The sequence below is a fragment of the Capsicum annuum genome, chromosome 12 (genome assembly GCF_002878395.1).
Source record: "Capsicum annuum cultivar UCD-10X-F1 chromosome 12, UCD10Xv1.1, whole genome shotgun sequence".
In the NCBI taxonomy this organism is placed as follows: domain Eukaryota; kingdom Viridiplantae; phylum Streptophyta; class Magnoliopsida; order Solanales; family Solanaceae; genus Capsicum; species Capsicum annuum.
This window is the reverse complement of record NC_061122.1, coordinates 104,364,082-104,386,994: the sequence shown is the minus strand read 5'-3', so window position 1 is coordinate 104,386,994 and position 22,913 is coordinate 104,364,082.

Sequence of the window (22,913 nt, the reverse complement as noted above, 5' to 3'; positions counted from 1 at the left end):
AGAAAAAGGAAAGAAAGCAGAAGAGGAAAATATAGGGAAAAAAAGGAGTGGAGGTCAGGAGTCTCAGTTTGAGTTTTCAGTGACGGTGTTCTTGCTTCTTTTCTTGGTTTAACTCATCACTCAGGTTTCTATCAAATTTCATCTTATTTATTTTATAAGTTTTGTCATAAATCGAAGTATGAATGAAGTTATTTCAATGGTTTCTTATATTATTTAGTATGTTTAGTTTATTATTTTTATGCAATTCATGCTTTATGTCTTTATTTGTAATTCGTTTGTTGTTTTTGAAATAATGTTAATTAGATTAATTTTGAATTTTAAATGCGATGATTTTTAAAGTTGTTGTTGTTTGGATGTGCAAAAATTGTGTTAGTTGACATGCAATTAGTATGTAGTTGTTATAACTTAGGATTCATGTATGCATGCATGAAAAAAAAGGCAAAAAAAAAAAAAAGAAAAGAGATACGCACACATGCACACACGTAAATGACCATGCACACACAACTTTAAAATAAGGGAAAAGGCATCATTTCCATCCCATACTATACAAGAAAAGTCGAAGCCACACCTAAACTATATAAGTGGCGTATTATGCACCTTAACTATATAAAAGTGATATTATTACCTCTCCGTGACCCCCATTCTAAGGTGCGTATGTTACACTTATTTTAGGCGTGTCCAGCCTATTAAATAACAAAAGTAAACAGCTAAAAACATTAAGGAAAAAGGCATCGTTTCCACCCCAAACTATATTCGAAAAGTCAAATCCACACCTAAACTATATAAGTGACCTATTACATAGCTTAACAATAAAAAAGTGATACCTTTTACTCCCTAGATCTGACGTGAAAAATACATAATTATTTAAATATAAATTAACACGTTTAAATTAAAAATTAATGCAAAAAAAAAATTAAAAAAAAATACTCCTCCCCCAACCCCCAGCATCCATCTCCCCTCCCCTCCCCCAACAATCATCTTTTTCATCACTACCCATCCCCAAACCATCATTTTCTTCCATCACCTCCCACTCCAAAACCCAACTCCAACCCCAAACCATCTTCTTCTTCGTTACCCCTATCCCAACCAACACAGTTTCTTCATCACCCCACCTCCGAATTCCAACCCCATCCCCAAATAACACAATTCATCCTCCACCTTCATCGAATCAATGTCAATTTTACAATGAACAAAATCAAATGGTATTTGGTGTTTAAATGGGCAAAACCAAATTTTATAAAAAAAAAATATAAAATTTTGTAGTAAGGATGTTTTTTGGTGAATTCTCACCGGAAAAGTCGGATTCATCGTCGACTTTATCCTCTCTATCTGTTAATTATTAATCCATCCAAAAATGTAGTTTGCTACCATATTAGTTTTTTTTTTTTAAATTATAGTTGAAAAACAAATAGAAAAAGTACGGAAATGTGTTGGTCATTATCATTTAAAACACAGAGGCCAACAGTTGAGTGACCATTTTTTGAAACAATAATGACCATTATAGCTGAGAATTTTTTATTTTTTTTAAAAAAGATGATGGGTTACGGATGAACAACAATGTTAGAAGAAATTAATTGTTATGATAATTTTGTTGGTAGGATAAAGTTTATGGTGATGAATATGGTGTAATGAAGGTAATGGAGGTTTTGGACATTGACAACAATGAAGGTTTTAGACATTGAAGAAGAAGGAAAAAAATTAAATTGAAAAGAAAAAAGAAAAGATTATGAAAATAATAAATTTATTATTTTTTCCAGATTATGCTGACGTGGTGCTGACGTGACAGCGCTTGTAAAACACCACACAAGTGGTGTAATGCCGGATAAGGTGTAAAAAGTATCACTTTTTTATAGTTAAGGTGTGTAATAGGTCACTTATATAGTTTGGGTGTGGATTCGACTTTTCGACTATAGTTTGGGGTGGAAACGATGCCTTTTTCCTTATTTTTTTGAATTATGCTGACGTGGTGCTGACGTGGTGCTAACGTGGCAGCGCGTGTAAAATACCACACCACATGCAAGTGGTGTAATGTCTGACATGGTGTAAAAAGTATTACTTTTTTATAGTTAAGGTGTGTAATAGGTCACTTATATAGTTTAGGTGTGGATTCAACTTTTCGACTATAGTTTGGGATGGAAACGATGTCTTTTCCCTTAAAATAAAAAATAAAGAGAAACAGTGAAGAAAGAGTTAAAAAAAAGTACAGGAAAAATTAAAAGCTTAGAAAAAATAATAAGAAAAAGAGGAAGTGTATTACTGTACAAATTCATTGGTGAGAAAAATAAAATAATAAGGCAAGACGAATATGTAATTGATTTGAGAGGTAAGCATATCATTGGTGCTGATATGTTAATGTGTGACTTTGTCTTTATTATTGGTCTTTGTTATAACTGTATATACATCCCACTGCTTGGGAAATATATATTAAAGAAAATGCTAGACGTGCGTATATTGTTATCAAAAGGAGTTTGAATCCAAGGAATGCAATAGGTTTTATTTATTTATTTATTTATTTATTTATTTATTTATTATTATTATTATTATTATTATTATTATTATTTTCCCTTTTTGATAGCAAATAAAGAGTATTTCCAACGGTTTCTTGAATTTATTTGGCACTATAATTTATGTGACGTGACTGTATTTTTGAAATTGACAATTGATCAACTACAAATTAAGTATACGTAATTAATTTTCTAGATTGTTGGAATATTTAGAATTGAATTTTAAGAATCATTAACAAAATTGTAAAATTTGAAATGAAACAGTTTTATTTTTGAGTTAAATCGAATCCCACTAATTTATCCTTCTACATGTAAAGAACTACAATACAACGGCTAAAGATTGATTCATAGTTGTTCGTACTTAAGTTTGATACCATTTTCTGTTATACCAAAAAATCAAAAGAAAATTGTCTCGGCTTACGAGAGACGAGCCAATGTCTTAACATTAGATAAGCTTTAGGCACGTTTTATATATTTATCTCAATTAAGAATGCGTCATACGCATCTTTCTGAGACGTTTAAAAATAATTCGAGGATGCATTATTGCACCTCGGCAAAGATCGTCCTAAAGTTAACTTTTTCTAGCCTAATCCAAAAGGTATGGGCAGATCTTATTAGTATATTGAAAATGAGCGAATCAAGGCCTACAAACACAACTTTCCCATAATAGATTAAGTATAAGTCAATAAAAGCGACCGCGCTAGAACCACAGGACTCGAGGGGTGCCTCTGGAACACCTTGGCTTTGAACCCTTAGAAAATTTCTTAAGTTGAGCTTCTGGACAAAGTACAGTTTGAGCATACTTCTCGTATGCTAGGGTATGGTCTAGTACCCCTTCCCCTCTCGTATGATGCTCAGTGTAAGTGGGTTGTATTCTATTCAATGTACGGTTAGGCACCATATTTCTCATATGATATACGAGTAGTAAGTTACCAAGTCGTATGATACTATAGGTCTTGTCCAACGTCTTTTGTCTAGGGTACGAATTAGGGGTACTTCTCGTACCTTAGGGTACGAGTTAGCCTTGTATGGTCATATGTTGGACAGTTTGGTGGTCCATGGTGAGTCCTAGGGTACGAGACAAGGGTACCACTCGTACCCTAGGGTACTTTTTAGGTGGGGAGGTCGTACCATCCGGCGAAGCTAGTTTTCAGCTTTTAAGCTGAGGGCATTGCAAACATTTTCCACCCTAAACCCCTTAAGTCCCCACGTTATATATTATGTTGTGTCCTCTCATAACACTCATTGAAGGATCAAAACATTCCAAAAAAACTCTCTAACTCTCTCTTGAAGATTGGAGGCTAGGGTTTGAAAGAGGTGTGCATCTAGAGGCTAAAGGGGTCAAGTTCTTTCTGTGAATCATCTTGTATAAGGAATGTGACTCTTCCCTCATTGTTAGTTCAAAATATCTTGTGTTTTAAACATTGATTACGACTTGTGAATGTTGGTTTTGAAACCAAATTTGAGGATTTTGATGCATAGTGTTGAGTATTATTTACTCTTGTTTAAACTTGTGTTGATACATGTTTGTGGCGATGGTTTGCACATATGGGATCTTGTTGATTGTGGTTTGACAAATGGGTCATGAGTAACACTAAATTGATGATTTTCTACTTTGGTTTTGATCTTGGTAAAGGTATACCCTTAAGGTGTTTGTGAATCTAAGAGAAATAACTAATCAAAGGTTAATGGTGTTTTGAACTAGGGCAATGGCATAATAAGTATAAATGGTTGGTAAATAGTATTGTAGAGGCCTTGTTGGCCATGTAATAAGTTAATTGGTGACCTTGATGGTTTGATTGGTTAAATGGGTTAGAGTCTCTAAACATGAAATTGAATTGTGTTTTGAACTAAAGCTTAGTATAAGAATGCTAAAGAAAAATGAATGGTATGTAAAGGTCTTTATGAAAACAAATTAATTTGAATGGTGATTGGAACTAAGGAATTATCCTATTATAGTGATTGGTTGGTGAATGGTTTCATAAAGACCTTGTGGTCATATATGGTGTTGAATTGTAACTTTAGTGGCTTAAATTGGCTAAATGGGTTAGAGTCCTTAAGTTTTGAATTGAATGGGTGTCATTGCATAGAAAAAGGGTTAGATCCCCAATGTCGACTAATGATGGTCACGACGGCTTGAGGTTAGAGTCCACTTGCCTAACAAAACGGCTTGAGGTTGGCATCCACTTGCTTAACAAAATAACTTGAGGTTAGAGTCCACTTGCTTAATAAGACGGCTTGAGATTAGAGTTCACTTGCCTAATATGACTGGAAAGTTCAATCTTTCTAAACTATATAGGTAGGAGGTTAGAGTCCTCCACGTCATGTCTTATGATCGGGTGCTTCAAAATACATGCTAAGCCTTATTTCCTATCTTGGCATGTTATGTATCTATACATATATCTACATATAGGTCTATGTATATAAATGTGGTTGCATATGATGGTTTGACTTGGTTTTGAATGATGGCACTATTTTATCCTTGTCCTTAAGTTACATGATAGCATTTCAACCGCTAACTGTCTCCGGATGTTGTATCCCCATGTAATACAGGGGCCAAAAATTTTTCTCCTCTTCCTGTGTAGTGACCAGGTTTTCAAGCGGCTCGTGTGTTGACATTGAAGTGTTGAGCTTCTATATTGTGGAAGGCAAACATTTCATGGTCTTTCTATCTTATGTATTAGACATAGTTTTTGGCTATTGTCGGGGGCATGTCCCGACATATTATAGACATCAAATTTATAGAGGCTTTATGGATGACTGTGGATTCGGGTATATTGGTTTGGTATGTTGTCATTGTGGATTGATTAGACACTTCTTAAGTTGTAATTATTAGTCTCATTTTCCGTTATCTTGCTATATGTTCGAAGTTTATCTGACTCTTGTGAATTGATGTGATGGTTAGGCTTCGGTCTTTGTTGGGTTCGAGATGCCCATTACGATAAGACCCTAGTTTGGGTCATGGTCAGTTGAGTTTCCACAAAGTTGTGTCTAGTATAGTCTCTTCTATGAGTGTGAAACGCGCTACACTTATAAGAGAAAGGCTATAAGGTAATGTTTCACTTTCTTATTGTCTTATTTCGAGCTATAGAGTCTAAGGTCTTGAATTTTTCTGATTTTGGTTTGCTCTTTTTCAGATCATGCCTCCTCGACAATCTAAAGCTCATGAAAACTCTTCTTTCCTAAATAGGGACGATGTTGATAGGACACACTCTACTTATGGAGTCCAGACTCGGTATAGGGATCCGATTCCTAATGGTCCTGGAGTTCCACCATTTTTCTCTAGTCCTCATCCAGTTCCTTAGGATGACGTGACGAATGCTGAGTTTCGTTAGTCAATTCATATGATTGCTCAGTTGGTGGCTTCTTAGTCTGAGCATGGTTCATTTGTTACTCCACTTTTTGAGGCCACAAGGGTTGGCTAGTTCATGAGGTTGAGTCCTCCGACCTTTATTGATGTTAAGGTGAAGAAGGATCCTCATGGTTTTCTAGATGAGATGGAAAAGATTTTCAAAGTTATACATGCCACAAATATGGACGGGGTAGAGTTTACAGCCTATCATCTGAAGGATGTGGCTTACCAATTGTACGAAGAATGGGATTAGGCAAGGGGTGATAGTGATGAGTCATCTTAGATTAAGTTAAGCCAAGGCCTATAAACATAACTTATCCATAATAGATTAACTTAACTTAAGTCAATAAAAGTGACCATTCTTGAACCACGGGACTAGAGGGGTGCCTCATACCTTCCCCTAGATCAACAAAATTCCTTACCTGATCTTTTGTTTTTGCAGACCAAAAAAAGTCATTTTCTTTTGATTAAGGATTCAATAAGGTGACTTAGAACACCATAACTCAATTTCAAGACCATAACTCAATTTCAAGTGGTGACTTTATAAATAAAATAATCCCTATTTAAAACCGTCACTTTAATTGGAAAAACCTTTTGACCCTCGAGCGAAAAAAGGGTGTGACAAATGATGATCGGAGTCTTGAGTGTCATTTCAATTTTACACTAAACATGAAACCTTTATGTGAAATTATTTGATTAAAAGTGTAATTTTCATGCATAATTGATAAAATACTTGTGTGATTGTCTCTTAATAACAAACATGACATCAAAAATCATAATTGCCGACTTGAACAAAAGAGGACATTTGGAGTCGTAAAATATTGTATGTATTGGAAGAGCAAAATGCTCTTGAAGGTATTAACCATGTCTTATGTCTACCAGAAGAGGGTAATGCTGCACAACACAAAAGAGACCTTGAAGTTTATAAGGCTTGAAAAAGGTTGATTCCATTGCACGTAGAATCATTATGAGTTTTGTGGTTGATGGCCTCATTCATGAGTGTGAGGAATTTCCTACTGCAAATGCTATTTGGGCATACTTGCGAGGAACATATGGGGGTACTTCTGTAACCCGCCTCAGAATACTGACTATTAAATTTAACACTTATAAAAAGTATCACAATCAGAACATCAAACAACACCTTAGGGTGAATCCAATATGATAGTTCAGCTGAAAAGTGTTGGTCATGTTCTCTCGAATGAGCAGTAGGTTCAAGCAATGATTCGATCTCTTCCCAATAGTTAGAAACACTTGAAGGTTAACTTAACCCACAATGATAACATTAAAAAAAAATTTGATGTTGCCTGTCATGTTGAACTTGAAGGTGAGCGGCTTGGTGCTGCTAAAGCTGCTTCAAATGCCATTATGGCAGAATCAAGTGGAAAGAAGTCTTCAAGATTCAAGCGTAAGAAAAATTAGAAAAATAAAAAAGGGTAAAGAGACCGAGGAAGGACCATATGAGAAAAAGAACAAGCCAAATTTCAAGAATGAAAGAAGGTTTTTCAAGAAGAAAGACAAGAGCAAGATAAATGCTACAATTGCCAAGTTTTGGGGCATTTTGCTCGTGAATATCCTGAGCATAAAAGGGTAGCATGTATAAACGCATCTATAAGTGTGACATATATTTCTAGACTATTTTATTAACTCAATCTTATCCTACATGGATTATAAACTTAAGAGCCACCAACCACATAAGTCAAGATCGAGAAGCATTTGTGGAGTTCCATCAAGTTTCACCTGAATCAAGGTGGATTTATATAGAAAATAATGCAATACTTGAAGTCAAAGAGATTTTCACTTGAAAAGTAGACTTGCGTGGAGGCTAGTCTTTGATGTTGCATGACGTCCTATATGCTTCAGAGATTCGACAAAACTTAGTATCTGTGTCTATTCTTTTAGATGTTGGGTTTTATTTGTTTTTTAGTCGCAATAGTGTAAGAATAACTCTAGATAATGTTTTTTATGGTTTTGGACATCGTTATGACCACTTTATTGTTTTAGATTGTAATCCTTCAACTCATGACGATTATGTTGACCTCTGTGTATTTTTATGTTATTCTAGTAATAATGATATTGATATACTTGCATGGTATGTTGACCGGTTTTTGATGTTGCATGACATCCTATATGCTCCATAGATTCGACAAAACTTAGTGTCTGTACTTGTTCTTTTAGATGTTGGATTTTATTTGTTTTTTAGTCGCAATAGTGTAAGAATAACTCTAGATAATATTTTTTATGGTTTTGGACATCGTTATGATCGCTTCATTATTTTAGATTATAATCCTTCAACTCATGACTATTATGTTGACCGTTGTGTAATGTCATGTTATTCTAGTAATAATGATGGTGATATACTTACATGGCATGTTAGACTGTGACACATAGGGTAAGATCGAATGAATAGATTGGCAAAAAAAGGACATCTAGGTTCTTTCTCAAAAATTGAAATGCCAACTTGTGAAAATTGTCTTGCCGAAAAGATTATACGTAAATTATTTGGGAAGGCAAAAAGAGTTGATTTTCATTGCAATTAATCAATTCAGATATCTGTGGTCCAATGAATATGAAGGAAAGGTCTGGTGCTTTATATTTCATTACATTTATTGACGATTTCACGCGCTTTGGTTATGTTTATTTGATATCTCATAAATCTAAAGTATTTGAATGCTTCAAAAGATATATGAATGAAGTTGAGAATCAATTAGATGAAAGTATAAAGGAATTAAGAACCGATAGAGGTCGTGAATATTTTTCAAACTAGTTTGAAGAACTGTGTATTGAAAAAGGTATTATCAGACAATTAACTACTCCTTATACACCTCAACAAAATGGTGTAAATGAAAGAAGTAATAGAGCATTGTTGGATATGACAAGATCCATGATGGCGCAGGCTAATTTACTAATCTCTTTTTAGAGAGATGCATTATTAACCGCGACCCACATATTGAATAAAGTGTCTTCTAAATCAGTATCTTCTACTCCTTCTGAATTATGGACTGGTAATAAATCAAACTTTAAGGATCTACGACCTTGGGGTTGTGCTTTATATATTAAAGATCATTTTGCTAAGTTTGAAAAACTAAATCCAAAAGAAAATAAATGTATCTTTAAAAGATACTCAGAACACTCCAAAGGGTATGTGTTCATTAGTGAATTGGAAGATGGAAGTACTACTAATACTGAATCATGATATGTCACATTCCTGAAAAATAATTTTTTCAAAGGGGATGAAATAAAGAAAAATGAGCCTCTTTACGAAATGTTGAATTCAGATGATCAAATAATATCGTTGGATATGCTTGATAATATAATAGATCAAGAAATAATTCTTTATCCAAGAGAGAGTTGTGAATCCCAAAATCCTATTGAGAAATCTGAACTTGAATTACGTAAGTGTACCAGAAAAGGTGTACCTAAACCATCTTATAATAATGAGGATTATGTTTTTTTGGTATCTCTCGTAGAAATGGATGAACATAATTTTGTGATTAAGTCTTTGTCAAGTCCTGAAAAAGATGAATGGATAAAAGCGACGAAATAAGAATTAGAGTCCATGAAAACCAATAAAGTTTGGGATCTAGTTGACCTTCCTTCTGGGTGTAAAGCTATTGGTAACAAGTGGATTCTCAGAGTTAAACGCAAATCAGATGGGTTAATAGAAAGTCACAAAACATGATTGGTGGCAAAAGGTTTTACTCAAGAAGCTGGAATAGATTATAAGGAAACTTTTTCACCAGTTGTAAAATTTACCTCAATTCGCTTACGTTTGGCTATAGTTGCATGTTTAAATTTAGAATTACACCAAATGGATGTAAAGATCAATTTTCTCAATGGAGAACTAAATGAGGAAATCTACATGGAACAACCTGAAGGTTTGTTATTAAAGGTCAAGAAAAGAAGATTTATAAATTAAATAGAGTAATATATGGCCTAAAGCAGTCTTCAAGGCAGTGGTACCTGAGATTTCATAAGGAAGTGATTTCATTTTATATCACCATAATCGATGAAGAACATTGCATCTATGTAAAAAGTCCAATGAAATATTTGTGATTCTTTCGCTTTACATTGATGATATTTTATTAACTGAAAATAATTTGGAGTATGTGAAAACTGTTAAATCATGGCTTTCAAAGTCATTTGGCATGAAAGATATGGATGGAGTAGACTATATATTGGGTGTTAAAATCCAAAGAGACCATTCCAATAAAATTTTGAGTTTGTCTCAAGAAACATACAAAATGAAAATTTTGGAAGCTTTCAAATAAATAGTTGCAAATTCATGGATACTCCTATAGCAAGAGGTGAAACTTTAACCCTTGAAATGTGTCCAAAGACTGAAAAAAAAAAAGGAAGACATGTCTCGAGTACCATATTCTAATGCAGTTGAGAGTTTGATATACGTTATGATGTATACTCCCCCATACATTTGTTATGCCGTAAGTTTGGTTAGCAGGTATCAATCCAATCTTGGAAAAGATCATTGAAAAGCAGTAAAGAGGATTTTCCGATACTTGAAGGGAACCATTGATTATTCACTATGCTATAGTGGATCCGATTTATCCATAAGAAGTTATACATCTATTGATTAGGCTGGTGACCAGTATGATAGAAAATCAACCTCCGATTACCTTCTTACTAAATGATGATGCAATTTCATGAAAAAGTAAGAAACAAACTTGCACAACCCTGTCATCTATGAAATTCGAATTTGTGGCTTATGCATTTATGATACAAGAAGTTGTTTGGTTGAAGAGATTCTTTGAGCATTTGAACATCTCTCTGAATTCTAAAGGTCCCATGATTTTATATTGTAACAATCAAACGGCTATCGCATATATGAAGGATCCTAAATATTACATCAAGACCAAGTACATTGACATTAAGTATAACTTTGTGAGAGACATAGTAGCAAGTGGAGAAATAAATTTGCAATATATTCCTACACAAGAAATGATAGTTAATCCCTTTACAAAGGCGATATCTAGAGACTTTTTTGAGAAATATGTTATGGATCTAGGATTACGTATGATATTATTATATTTCAATATTGTAAGATAACTTGATTGTAATTATTATCAATATAAAAGTCTTGAATTTATGTTCAATCTCATATGCATGTGAAAATATGTTTTATTGATATAATGTGTCGAACAAGTCATGAGATTGACTCTCTATCACATGAGCAATCACCTCTTATGTTGAGGAACATGAAGATATAAGTTCCACCATTAGATTGTGACTTATTTTGTAAATCTAGGTGTGAGTTTCCCTAAGAACATGGATTTGAGAATTATTAAAGAAAGAAACTCAAGTCAGACATTTAAAGACATCTAGATCTGAATCTGTACGATGTTGAATAGATAAAAGAATGAGAAAGATGCACCAATATAAGGTGAGAACATCATAGCACGTGTTTCATACTACATGTGCTTAGCGACCAATGAGTTAATGAAAGAATGAATCCATGTTTCTTCATTGTGTGAGACTCTCAAAGTTATTTTAACTTTTCATTGAAATACCCTTAGACCTTTGATTATTTCTTGAAATTTTGATAGTGTTGCTACTTTAGCATGTTACTAATAGCCATGAGAGATTAAACAATGCAGTGCATATCTAGGAAAGTAGTTGATTTGGAACAGATAGATTCGAGTAGAAAGGGGAGACGATTAAATGAATATTTTAACTTATCTACACAAGTCGGTTGTTACACTAACCATATAGGAGTGAAGTGTAATTGTGTATATAAAGTTAATCACTAACTCAAGTTCACCTCCTTAAGAGGATGAGGGATTAGATAAATAACTACTGAAGTAGTGAATAATGTATGGGATATTGTGAGTATTAAAATCCTCAGATTAGTAGGGAATTTTTTCCACGTGTGATTGGATTCCTATATGTAGCTAGCGAAACCTTAAAGGTAAAGCTCGTGATGCTCACAGGTTGCACAAACTATTTATCGTATGAATTGGTGTCTTGTTAATGTCGTACTGACTTAGGTCTTGTCTATTATGTGCGAAGTGGGAGATGTTAGATTTTGTGGGTCGTGGATCACCCATGTGTAGAGACCCGACCCGTTTCGACCCATTTCTTAATATGAAAGAAGATGAGATTAATGGATGAAGTTTTATTTAAAAAAAAAAAAGAGGAAACGGTTACATAACTGTTACCGCGCTAAATCCCATATATAAATCTCATTCTTCTAACAAGAAGAAGATGTAAGAAAAACTATCGGGCAACAGTATAGAAATTCAAAAATCAGTAAAACACATTAACAACAACAACAAGAAAAGGGCATTTAGTTTGTGATAATTACACTTTGATTCCAAGAGATTTAAAGTAGACTTGGGCAGATTCTTTCGGTAGAAAAATCGATTCCTTTCACTGCGACATACCAAGGTACACACTGATTTTTCTCCTATTTTTCTATCAATATAGTTAAATTGTCTCTAATGTTTATTAAAATTTATGTCAAATCAATAGTAGAATATAAAAATGACAAAGGAAGTATTATCCTGTAGACGAAACTAGTATTTTAATTATGAATTTTAATAAAAGTTAAATACTTAATAATTTTGACATAAAGTTTATATTTACATTAGAAACTTATTATTATTAATATATAATAATTTATCAAAAATATGATAATTCACTTGTTTTAAATCTAAAATTGAAAATTCTAATTCCATCATTATCTCCAATTATCCTCTTTCATTGACCTGCCTCACATAAAGTATTTCTTTTAATTTGCAGAAAAGGGAAAATTTGCAAAGTCAAACTGATTTTGTTTTTGGCAAAATAGCTTGGTGGACCCTTGTATTTGAGTTGGTTTGTAAAGTGGACGTCTCTACTTCGAATTTTGTCATCTAAACCCCTCAACTCAAAAAAAATTCAATATTTTAAATCCTATTTTGGTGTGTGTAACATAATTGCTGCCATATCAACTTCCACGTCAGCTTCCACGTTATTTTAAATGCTACATTAAATTCCACATAAAAAATTACATATTAAAAAAATAAAAATTTTAAATGAAGAATTAAAAAAAAAATGGTGAGGGCTGGGCTCTAATGGCTCTTTCCTTTGCTTCTTCTTCTTCTTCTTCTTCTTCTTCTTCTTCATATGAACAAGGGAGCCGAGAAGTTGAACCAGGGGTTAAATGGATAAGTATTTTGTAATACTTCAAAACAACTGGATAACATTTCTTCTTTCACTCGTTTCCATTCAACTGAAAGACTCAATCTTTCACCACTTCTAAGTTTTACTTATTTTGATTAGTCTTTGACAGCTTAAGCAAGACACATAAATTACCTACCTTTTCCACAAGAAATGTATGTGTGTTTCTCTTTAGCTAGTGGGGGGAAAGCTAGCAAAGAAAGTGGACTAATAAAGTTGTTCCCATGAGCTTAATGAAGTCACTAGACAGGCAGTATTTAATTTTTTGGCATTTTCTCATCTGTGGAATATCGTTTTGTTGTGTTAAAACCACCTAAGTTGTTGATTTCTTGAGGAATTAAAGTACCCAAATTTGCAATCTTGATTTGTTGTTACTTGTTAAGGTGTTGAAGTACTCAAAATTCAATCTTGTTAAAGTTGCAATCTTGATTTCTTGTTGGTTATTGAGGTGTTGAAGTGCTCAAAATTTAATTTTGTTAAAGTTGCAATCGTGATTTTTTATTGATTGTTGAAGTGTTGAAGTGCTCAAAATTCAATCTTGTTAAAGTTGCAATCTTGATTTGTTGAGAAATTGAAGTACCCCAAGTTTCAATATTGATTTGTTGCTACTTGTTGAGGTATTGAAGTCCCAAAGTTTAATCTTGATTCGTTGTTACTTGTTGAGGGGAGCACGATTGTGAGAGCTTTTGGAGGCTGCAACGGTGGTTTGGGAAGGGGGCGGCTTTTAATTTCTTTTTAATTTTTCTAATTGTTTTAATGGAAAAATATCAAAAAAAAATGACCCTCACTGCACCCCAGGCGCATGCACTCACACATTTCATCCAACTCAGCCGATTTGTGCCACATAAGCTTGATCAACAGTCAGAGCGGTTTAAAATATTGAGTTTTATTGAGTTGAGGGGTTCAAATGACAAAAGTCTAAGTAGAGACGTTCACTTTACAAACTCGTACAAGTACACGGGTCCACTGAGCTATTTTGCCTTTATTTTTACAAGTAGGACAAAAGTAGAGTGTACTTATTTATATATTAAATAACAACGTATGGCTTATGGCATGTTTTTTTAAAAAAAACAACTTATATCATTTTGAAAAAAAAAGTATCTTTAAATTTGATGGTTTTATTTAAGAAAAATGGTCAGATTTATCTCTTTATTTTAAAAAAATGACTAAATATGTTGTATCATTTATCATACTTTGGAGTTAAATTTATTCTTATTGTTTTAAATTGGGGCCAAATTTACTCTTTTACTTTGAAAAATTGGCTAATTATACCTTTCATCATACTTCACGGTCAAATTTATCCTTAATTCCATACTTTGGGGTCAAATTTACCCTCGTTGTTAAGAAACTTTTCACATGTGCACTTTCTTTAATAGAAAAGCGGACATCAATGTTAAATGCTCTATTTTAAAAAAAAATAAACACACTTTAATCTAACTCGCCCTACCCAACTCGAGCTACAAAAAAGACAAAAATATACCCCCTCTGTTCTGTTGATCAATTTTTTTTAACGAGATTAAGCCACTAAATAATTATCAATACATAACTCATGAAAAATGAATTCGCATTAGTACAAACACAAATAAATATACCCCCCTCCCCTTAGTTCATGGATTTTCATCATTGCAAAGCTCGTGAAAAATGACACTTAGCGATCAAATGTAATAGATTAGGTCCACTAGATATTTCTCTAGATGATTGAGTTCAGATGTCTCCTTATATGTCAATAGTAGCATTTCTTCATTCTTATGTCTTTATATACAATTTGGATCTACACAAATTTTTCAGCATGTCATTTTATCAAAAACTAATCCACTGATGCTAGAATCTAGATGCACATAAAATTGCATATCAAATTTTAAAATTTAAACACAATTGAAACAGAAGCAGAGTTTGTAATAGATATTTTTCTCTAGTTTCATGCTTCTGCGTTGTCCCATTTCATTTTACTTTTTGTTCATATATAAATAACCTATAGTGCTTCAAATTGATAGAGAAGTATATTTGTTCAACGGAAAAATTCGACCAACAGAACCGAAAGAGAGAGATATTTATTTGTGTACTTTTTATTAGTAACAATGGGCAGTTAAGATTAGGGTGCATTTTATTTTTAAAAAATAAATCATTAATGTTTATTTGAATTTTTCTATTAAAAGAAAAGTACATGTAAAAATTTTGTTTAAAACGAGGATAAATTTGACCCTAAAGTATGACATCGAGGGTAAATTTGACCCCAAAGTATGACGAATGATATATTTAGTCAATTTTCCAAAGTAGAGAAATAAATTTAACCTCAAAGTGTGATAAAGAATATATGTAACTAATTTTCCAATGTAAAGAGATAAATTTGATCATTTTTCCGTTATTTAAACTTATATCGTATTGAAAAAAAAGTATCTTTAAATTTGGTGGGTTTAAATAGGTCATTTCACTCATACAATATAAGTGTGTGTCATTAAAAATAAAGTAGGAGTATTAGAATTAAAAGTCTTACTAGGGGTATGAAAATATGATATTTTTTAAACAGAAGGCAAGAAAATGAATTAGAACTTTAGGTGATACTATTACTATTTGAATAGTTAAAAAAGAATCTAGAGAGAGAAAGACTAGCTTCTAACTAAAATCCCTACAATTCTCAGACCATGTCAACGAGCAGTCCGGTTCCCCTTGAGCCTCCGGATACCTCCCCCAGTCAAATAGACATTGAAACCACAAGTAAACCTTCTAACAAAGAAATACTGAGGAACGAAATTGTAACCTTAACACTCAACCCATTCCCCGAACTCTTGACTCAACTAAGCAAAGCTTTGGGAGAAGAGATCGGGGAAGCAATTCAACTCGCTCCTGAGGAAAAGATCCGACTGTACACCCCTTGGAGGTACTCTGTGATCATCAAGGTGGTGGGCTAGAAATTCAATCATAAATACTTAAAAATAAAGACCACAGATCTATGGAAATTGAAAGAACAATTCGCCCTAATAGATCTAGGCCAGGATTATTACACAATCAAATTAAACAATGAAGCATCGTAACAAAAGATTACACAGGAAGGCCCATGGTTTGTTGTCGAATCGTACCTATCAGTCCGTATCTGGGAACCAAATTTTGTTCCAAAAGACTCACATATCGAATCCATAACGATCTGGCTGAGACTACCACAGCTACCCATGGAATTCTATGATGCCCATATTCTTGAGAAGGTTGGGTGGAAGATCGACAAGCTCATCAGAGTAGATGCATACACCTCTTCCACACTTAGAGGAAGGTATGCTAGAACATGGGTCTAAGTCCCCCTAAATACCCCCTAAAAACCTCAGTAACCATTGGAACTCATCACCAATCGACCGTATATGAAGGAGATGGCTTTCTTTGTAAATACTGTGGAAGACTAGGGCACACAACGAACTACCCCTTCACCAACCCAGTGACCACACCAAAGGATGAGAAGTTACCAGTCTTAGAGCAACCAAAACAAGAGGAAGATTGGAGAATGGTAGGGTTTGCAAGAAAAAAAACAACAGGAAAATCCTACGAACGATAAGCAAGGCTCAACCACGACCTCCCAAAACGTAAAAGTGAAGATGTTCAATGCAGAATCAGGTAAGTTTCTCTAAACCCGTTGTTTCCAATACTCTACGGCACCTCAGAATTCTGATGGAGGCCGTAGAGTAGGGAAATTCCCTCATGCCAATCTTCGATTGGGACGACCGACCAAAAATGGGCCAACTCAGAAGCCTCAACAATTGGGTTAAAAACAGAAGGGGTGTTGGGCCCTCAGTCAGGCCCAAAAGACAAACCCAAAAAAAGACCTATTCCCCACAGGCCGGAGGAGTTGGGCCATTTGGGCCAAGATCTGTTCGGCCCATCAACGAAAGAGAGTTAACCCACTATGGGACAAGGCCCTAACTATGATTTAAATAAAAAATCTTCTTTTAATCACCACAACCATGTCAGCATAAAAGGCAACACCACTCTTGCCACTGAAGCGACATATTCCACAACCATGTCACTCTCCTTTTCTCTTCAAATACTCAATCGTCTTTCTTCACCCCAGGAAATATATCGGCGCCTTTCACCTACTATGACTCTACTATCACTTCCTAAAGCTTGGCATTAATTACAAGTAATAATGACAATGATAAGGGGAAACCAAAGGTTATGGACCTTGATACTTGTCCAAATAACCTTCCCTCCAGAGAACTCTCAGACAATCCAAACCAATTCTCTCCTTCTCCCACACCCACAAAAAATTAAAAAATAGGGAATCCACCTCCAAATATGCTAACATTCCTAATAGAACCCCTGGGTCCGAACCGCTAACCAACCTCATGGTTAGAGATAGGACTGTCACAAACATCAATCCCACTAAGCTTGACACTGGAAGGGAAGCAACTTACTCTGTTCATACAGGACCCTCACTATATAGCCCATCTAGTGATGGAGGGCTTTAATCTGGGCTTAGAAAATTACAGACCAGCGGTATAGATAACCACAATGATGAAAATCATTGGGTCACAAGCCCTGGGAAGCTTAACACTAGAAATGATTTCAGAGGAGATAAACTTAATGACCCAATGCCTCCCTTTTTTCCCACCAATGAACCAGTCGTTGTTGGAGAAGGTACTAACTTTTGTACCAATCTTTGGGGCACCCCACAGTCATCAAACAATAATTCTCAAAACCTCTCGAGAAAAAGCCTATTATTCCAAGAAATAGAGGAGAAGGAAAAGACTCTCAAAGCTATCCAAGACAATAGAGAGATGGAGGAAAACCTTGCATCTCTAAAACCTTCAAAAGCAGATGTCTTAACTCTTGATAGACCTCCCAATCATTTTTTTTGAAGACCTTATCAACAAAATAATACTGATATTGCTTCCCATCGAACTAAACAAGTTCGACCTCGAGATTCTGCCTCCACTAAAGGACATCTTCTTCAAAATCAAGATGGAACCTCTGCCTAAGAAAAAACGAGCCAACACTCTCCTAGACCATAACATACCTGGGAAAAGGGAAAGGAGTCTTAATGGACAACAACCAAACAAACCAAACAATGATGAAGAGTAGCATCATTTAGAATGTTAGGGGTGCCAACAGTGCAGAGTTTAAGAGTCACTGCAAAACCATGATCCAAATGTACAAACCTCTCCTTCATGCTCTACTAGAAACTAGGATGGCTAATTACTCAAAACTGGTAGACGAGCTAGGTTACAACAGCAAGATTCAATTTCCAGTAGCAGGCTCCTCTGGGGGCATTGTCATCATGTGGGATAGTGCAAACTTAAGCATCAATGACATTGTTATATACCCTCAAGCTATTCATGTCTCTGTGAAGGTAATTAACTCTATTTTTTCTTATTTTTTCACAGTTATTTATGTTAGCAATAAATTTGAGGAGAGAAAGCTCATCTGGCAGAGTCTTATTAATTTTGCAGATAACATTAAAGACCTCCCCCAAAATCCTTGGCTAGTAGGTGGAGACTTTAATGAAATTATTAGGGCCTCCGAGAAGTTTGGAGGTAACTGCATAAACAATAATAGGCCACACTACTTTTGGGACTGGATAAACCTTTGTAGTCTCATTGACCTTGGCTTTAAGAGAGGGAAATACACCTGGACAAAAAAAAGGTATAGGAATAGGAATGGTCTCATCCTTGAGAGACTAGAAAAATGCCTAGCAAACAACTCCTGGATCATTTGTTTCCCCAAGCTACTGTCTCTCATCTCCCTAGAACTCATTCAGATCACTGCCCCTTATTAGTGAATCTGCAAGAAAATACCCCTAGACCTCAAAAGCCCTTCAGACTAAATACCACGTGGTGCTCCCATACCCAATTCAAATCCATTGTTTAAGCCTCTTTCCCTCCTGATAGCTCCCTAACTGAAGCCATTCCTAGTTTTTAGGCTGAAATCTCTAATTGGAATAAGAAGGTGTTTGGTAATTTCTTTCAAAAGAAAAAACACATCCTTTCCAGACTTGAAGGGATCAAAAAGTCCTCCAACTGCCCCCACAACCTCTTTCTTCAGACCCTTAAGTCTCAACTCTTAAAGGAGTTCAGTGAAATCTTAAAGCAAGAGCAGGAATTCTGGAGAATTAAATCCAAAATAAACTGGCTAGCTGAGGGAGACTAAAATACCAGATTTTTCATACCTCCACCCTCAATGGGAGGAGGAGGAACAACATATCTGCCCTCAAGAATGATAATGGGATCTAGAGTTATTCCCTTGAGGAAATTAAATCTAAGATCCTCAGGTTCTATTCCAGCCTCTTCTCTTCTGAGCACCACAGTTGCCTCATCAAATGCCAAAATAATCCCTCCTCCAAAGGCTCTATCAGAACTGAGGACCACCAATTTCTAAATTCTATTTCTTCGCACATTGAGATAAGGAAGGTTGTCTTCTCCTTCAAACCCACCAAGGCCCCTGGTTCAGATAGCCTACACCCCCTCTTCTACCAAAAGTTTTGGGACATCCCGGGTCCCCCCACCATTCACTTATGCATCAAAATATTCTCATCTATGATAATGGATAGGAAAGTCAGCTCCACTTATCTCTGCCTTTTTCTTAAGTGCTTCAATGCCACTTGAGGAATTTTAGGCCCATTGGCCTTTGTAACATCCAATACAAAATAATCACCAAGATTATAGCTACAAGACTTAAAACTTTCCTGGCTAACATTATTGGTCCTACTCAGTCTAGCTTCTTCCCAAATAGAAGGACCTCTGATAATGAAATTATCATCCAAGAAATGATCTCCCATTTCAGGAAAATAAAAGGTAAAAAAGTCAACATGATCCTCAAGATTGACCTTAAAAAGGCTTTTGACAGAATTGAATGGTCCTCTGTGAGACAAGCCCTTCACTTTTTCAATATCCCCCCAGACTCACCAATCTCATCATGTCCTGCATTTCCTCTTCCACCATCTCTATTCTTGTAAATAGGAAAAAACTGAACCCTTTAAACTAACTAGGGGGATAGGGCAAGGGGGTCCTCTTTCTCCCTACATTTTCATCATGTGCATGGAGCTATTGTCTAGCAAAATTGATCATGAGGTTGATATCCTCAATTGGAAACTCATAGCTATTAGCAAAAGAGAGCCAAAAATCTCCCATCTCTATTTTGCTGATGATCTCACTCTCTTTGCTAAAGCTAATAAGGCAAATTGCTAAACCATCAAAAACACCCTTCAGAGTTTTAGCCCATATTTTGGACAGAAGATCAACTACCTTAAATCCAAAGTTCTCTTCTCCCAAAACTGCAAACAGGAGGATAGAACCACCCTCTCTCTATCCTTAATATTATGGCTAAAGACAACTTTGGAAAATACCTGGGCTTTCCCATCTTCACTCAAAAGCCTTGTGCCAATGACTTCCAATTCATTGTGGACAATCTCAATTCAAAATTGGCAGGATGGAAAATCAATTTCCTCAACTTAGCAGGAAGAACCATTCTCACAAAATCCTTTCTGAGCAGTATACCTACTCATGTCATGCAATACATCTCCCTCCCTTCTGGAACCCACAAGTTCATTGATAAAATCCAAAAAAACTTTGTCTAGGGGTCAATTATTGAAAAAAGGAAAACCCATCTGCTAAATTGGGACACCATCACCACCCCTAAAGATAAAGGAGGCCTTGGTCTCTAAAAATCCACCATCAAGAATGATACCATACTGACCTTCCTGGCATGGAGGCTTAACAAGAATCCTCAGACCCTTTGGGCAAAAATCCTTCTAAGAAAGTATTCCCAGGCTAACAAATGTCCATCCAGAACCTGGAAAACCATCACTAGGGGATGGGACATATGCACAAAAGCCTTCTTCTGGGTTGTACATACTAGGGAAAAAGTTAATTTCTAGACGGACAGATGGATCTCCCACTATAAACCTCTTAGGAGCATCATCCAGGGTCCCCTACCTTTGAATTATGAGAAAATAAAACTTTCTGAGATTTGGAACAAAGGAAACTGGACCCTCAATGGCCTCCCAATGGAGATCCCCAATAGATTTTCCATACCATCAAATCCTACTTCATTCTTAATCCTAAATCCAACTCATATACCTTAATCTGGAACATCACTGGAAATAGGATATTCTCCAGCAAAAGTACCTACAACATGTTGGCAAGTACTTGTGAGAATGACATCAGAACTAACTCCATGACTCTTAATTGGATCTGGAAAGCAAAAAAAAAAACTAAAATCAAAACTTTCCTCTGGATCATCTACTACAATAGACTCCCAACAAGCCATACTCTTGCCAAAATGAAAATCAGGGATTTCTCTAATTGCAAATTCTGCAACTACCACACTGAAGATATTGATCACACCTTCTATGATTGCCCAAAGGTTCACCATTATTGGAAAGCTGTAATAGACAAAAGCATCTCCAAAAAACATTTTAACCACCATCTTTTTCACCCCTCTAACTGGGGTAAAACTTAGAAAACCCTCCACCATACTTCTTATGACAAGGTCCTGGATTGGTTGGACCTTCTCCCTTTCTGCCTTTGGTCTATTTGGGGAAGCAAAAACCAAAATACCTTCAACACTTCCAACATCACTTCTAATCCTACTAATGTCTACTCTGAAGCCGTTGAGTACCAAATGACCATCATAAATAGTAATGCTACTACTCAATACAAAATCATCAATATTAGGTAGGAACCCTCAACAAATGGGATGTTCAAACTTAATATAGATAGCAATTGCATGGAAAACCCTGGGAAGGAAGGAATAGGGTAAGTTATCAGATCTAACTCTGGAGAATTGATTGTAGGATTTTACAAGACCTTCCACAATACTACTAACAACTGCATGGAACTCACTACCCTTGTGGAGGGCTCAAAATAGTGGAGCAAAGGAACCTGTTACCCATTGTGATTATGATTTTGCTGAGATTATAACTATGCTTAAGACCGGTAACTTACACTATGATGCTTTACTGGATAATTGCAGGTTAAGACTAAGAATATTAGGGGGGCGAGTGATAGCCCACTGCTTCAGGGAACAAAATGGAGTGGCGGACCTTATGGCCAAGCAGGGAGCAGCCTCAACCGACTTTGTAGATACCCAGATTTTTTAAGTTCCACCTTTGTGTGTTGCAAGGGCTCTAGGGGCAGACAACGCAGGAACTTTTTTTGAAAGAAGAATTAATGATTGTAATCTAAACAATGAATCCTTCCCTCTTAACTTTTCTATTTTGGATCCTGGCTAATACAGCAGGAGAGATATGGTGGTGTAAGGAAAATTTACCCTTAATTAATTAACGAAAAATTACACGAATACACAACTTATTTTTTCAATATTACAAAAAATCCTAACTCCCTAAACATATTACAAAACTCCCAACATATACACAGAATGTTATTTATATGTCGGCTATGTTATGTATATTAATAGGGGGAGAGAGTAAAGTAACTAAAAAAGTGGGAGAGAGTGTAATTACTTCCAAAAGGTTGGTATTTATGTTATTTATACATTAATTAATACATATCTTTCTAACCCAAAAAAACAAAGAATAGTTAAAAAACCCCTTTTTGACCATGTTTTTCTCAAACAATTCATTAAATATTTTACACTATTCATTATTGTGACCTATAATATTTTTTATGTAGCTCCTAAATCTACAAATTTTATTTTAAAAGAAGAATCAATGTTCATATTCACACAAAAAAATTGAACAATTAAACTCTCATACTCCAAACTACATAAAATGAAATAAAGAAAACCCAAAGTGTAATCTGAACGAAGTAAGATGACAATCACAAAATTTCAGATTCATACTCAAGTGAAGATAAAGCATTAATGAAGATAAATCACCAGATAATTTTTTCATTTATTCATGTCTTAATAGATAAAACTTATTTGATATATTATAATATTAATCA